The sequence below is a fragment of the Mandrillus leucophaeus genome, unplaced genomic scaffold (assembly GCF_000951045.1).
Source record: "Mandrillus leucophaeus isolate KB7577 unplaced genomic scaffold, Mleu.le_1.0 Scaffold143, whole genome shotgun sequence".
In the NCBI taxonomy this organism is placed as follows: Eukaryota; Metazoa; Chordata; class Mammalia; order Primates; family Cercopithecidae; genus Mandrillus; species Mandrillus leucophaeus.
The window spans coordinates 5,111,806-5,115,541 of record NW_012101399.1 but is presented as its reverse complement, the minus strand read 5'-3'; the positions used below and the strand labels follow the sequence as shown (position 1 = coordinate 5,115,541).

At 39.6% G+C, this 3,736-nt stretch overlaps 1 pseudogene across 1 annotated transcript in view; it reads left to right on the top strand.

Moving 5' to 3' along the window:
- The window catches only part of LOC105535245, a 19,720-nt pseudogene that overhangs the window by 349 nt on the left and 15,635 nt on the right, over positions 1-3,736 (top strand). The gene's annotated exons all lie outside the window — the stretch shown is intronic.

Genomic DNA, 3,736 nt, shown 5'->3' with positions numbered 1-3,736 from the left:
ATACTGTAAGACTCTTCAAATAAAACATAGGAGAAAATATTCAAAAACTTAAAATAGGTAGAGTTCTTAGATACAACAAAAGCACAATTCATAAGATTTTAAAACCTGATTAACCGTACTTAATGAAAATTTTAAACTTTGGTTTCATCAAAGACGCTACTAACAAAATAAAATGAAAAGTCAGTCTGGGAGAAAATATTTACAATTCAGGTATTCAACAAAGGAAGTGTATCCAAATATATAAAGAATTATTGGCTTTTCCCACGGATCTTTGCAACCCGTGGATCAGGAGACCCCCTCGTGAGCTCACACCACCAATGCCTTGGGTCCAAAGTACACAGCTGAGCAGACTCTCCGTGGCCACTCAGGCTTGCACAGAGACACAGGAGATTTTTGCATACTGCTACCCCGGGAATTCCAGTGAGACGGGAGATCCTCCGTGTATTCCCCTAGGAAGGGGGCTGAATCCAGGGAGCCAAGTGGTGTCCTTCCTTGGACTCCACTCCCACGGCACCTCACAAGTTAAGAACCACTGGCTTGGAATTTCAGCCGGCCAGCAGCAGCAGGCTGGAGACTGCCTGAGACAACCGAGTTTGCGTGGGGATGGGTGGCTGCCATCTCTAGAGCTCAAGTTGACTGTTTTGGCCTGCCATCGAGCCTGGGGCAGCCAGACCAGGAGGAATATCTCATAGCGCAGCACAGCTGCTATGGCAGATCGTGGCCAGACTGCTTCTTTAAGTGGGACCCCCATCCATCCCTTCTCACTAGTTAGCACCTCCCTGCAGGAATTTCAACAACTCCAGCATGGATTTTGTGGACAGAACTCTGATCTTTCCCAGGGATGAAGCCCCAGTGGGGGTTGGGGAGACCTTATCTGCAGACCTTCCTGAACAAGGAAGAAACTGAATCCCTGAATAGACCAATAACAGGTTCTGAAATTGAGGCATAATAAATAGCCTACCAACCAAAACAAAAAAAAAAAAGCCCAGGACCAGACAGATTTACAGCTGAATTCTACTAGAGGTACAAAGAGGAGCTGGTACCATTTCTACTGAAACTATTCCAAACAGTTGAAAAGGAGGGCTCCTCCCTAACTCATTTTATGAGGCCAGCACCAACCTGATACTAAAACTGGGCAGAGATACAACATTAAAAAGAAAACTTCAGGCCAGTATCCCTGATGAACATTGACATAAAAATCTTCAATAAAATACTGGCAAACCAAATCCAGCAGCACATCGGAAAGCTTATCCACCACAATCAAGTTGGCTTCATCCCTGGGATGCAAGGTTGGTTCAACATATGCAAATCAATAAATATAATCCATCACATAAACAACTAAAGACAAAAACTACATGATTATCTGAATAGAAACAAAGAAGGCCTTTGATATCCCTTCATGTTAAAAACTCTCCATAAACTTTGTATTGAGGGAACATACATCAAAATAATAAGAGCCACATATAACAAACCACAACCAATATATTGAATGGGCAAAAGCTGAAAGCATTCCCCTTGAAAACTGGCACAAGACAAGGATGCCCTCTCTCACCACTCCTATTCAACATAGCATTGGAAATTCTAGCCAGAGCAATTGAGCAAGAGAAAGAAATAAAGGGTATTCAAATAGGAAGAGAGGAAGTCAAATTATCTTTGTTTGCAGATGACATGATCCTATATTTAGAAAACCCCATGTCTCAGCCAAAAAGTTGCTTAAGCTGTTAAGCAACTTCAGCAAAGTCTCAGGATACAAAATCAATGTGCAAAAATCACTAGCATTCCTACACACCAACAACAGATATGCAGAGAAGCAAATCATTAATAAACTCCCATTGACAATTGCTACAAATAAAATACCTAAGAATACAGTTAAGAAGGGAAGTGAAGGACCTCTTCAAAAAGAACTACAAATGACTGCTCAATAAAATAAGAGAGGATACAAATGGTAAAACATTCCCTGCCCATGGATAGGAAGAATCATTATCATGAAAATGGCCATAATGCCCAAAGTAATTTATAGATTCAATGTTATTCTCATTAAACTTCCATTGACATTCTTCACAGAATCAGAAAAAAACATGTTAAAACTCATATGGCACCAAAAGAGAGCTGGTATAGCCAAGACGAATCTCAGCAAAAAGAACGAAGCTGGAGGCATCATGCTACCCGACTTCAAACTCTACTACAAGGCTACAGTAACCAAAACAGCACAGTCCTGGTACAAACAAAAACAGATATATAGACCAATGGACCAGAATAGAGACCTCAGAAATAAGACTACACACCTACAACCATCTGATCTTTGACAAATCTGACAAAATCAAGCAATGGGGAAAGGATACCCTATTTAATAACTGGTGCTAGAAGAACTGACTAGCCATATGCAGAAAATTGAAACTGGACCCCTTCCTTATACCACATACAAAAATGAACTCAAGGTGGATTACATACTTAAATGTAAAACCCAAAACAATAAAAACCCTAGAAGAAAATCTAGGCAATACCATTCAGGACATAGGCATGGGCAAAAATTTTATGATGAAAACACCAAAAGCAACTGCAACAAAAGCAAAAATTGACAAATGGGATATAATTAAACTAAAGAGCTTCTGCACAGCAAAAGAAACTATCATCAGAATGAACAGACAATCTACAGAATAGGAGAAATTTTTTGCCATCTAGTCATCTGACAAAGGTCTAATATCCAGAGTCTACAAGGAACTTGAACACATTTACAATTAAAAAAAAAAACCATTAAAAAGTGGGCAGAGGACATGAACAGACACTTCTCAAAAGAAGACATACATGCAACCAACAAACATATGAAGAAAAGCTCAACATCACTGATCATTAGAGAAACACAAACCAAAATGACAATGAGATACCATCTCACGCCGGTCAGAATGGTGATTATTAAAAAGTCAAGAAACAACAGATGCTGGTGGGGTTACAAGGAAAAAGAAACACTTTTATGCTATTGGTGGGAATGTGAATTTGCTCAATCGTTTTGCAAGATTGTGTGATAATTCCTCAAAGATCTGGAATATCATTTGACACAGCAATCCCATTTCTGGGTATATACCCAAAGGAAAATAAATCATTCTGTTATAAAGATACATGCATGTGTATGTTCACTGTAGCACTATTTACAATACTGAAGATGTTGAATCAACCTAAATGCCCATCAGTGATAGACTGGTTGAAGAAAATATGGTACATATACACTATGGAATACTATGCAGCCACGAAAGGGAACAAGATCATGTCCTTTGCAGGAACATGTATGGAGCTGGAAGCCATTATCCTCAGCAAACTAACATGGAAACAAACAGACAAAACAAACAAACAAACAAACAAAAACACCACATGTTCTCACCTATAAGTGGGAGCTGGTGATGAGAATACATGAACACATAGAGGGGAACAACACACACTGGGGCCTGTCGCAGGGGTGGCCAGGTGGAAGGAGAGCATCAGGAAGAATAGCTAATTTGATGCTGGGCTTAGTACCTAGGTCATAGGTTGATCTGTTCAGCAAACCACCATGGCACAGATTTACCTATGTAACAAACCTGCACATCCTGCAGTGGTACCCTGGAACTTAAAATAAAAGTTGATTTAAAAAAAAAAAAAAAGAAAGAAACTCTGAAAGAGGTAGTCTTTGAAGCAGACAGTGCTGTGTTCCAAGATCAGTGCTACTGATTATAAGTAGAATGATCTGGGGTAAGTTAGCATA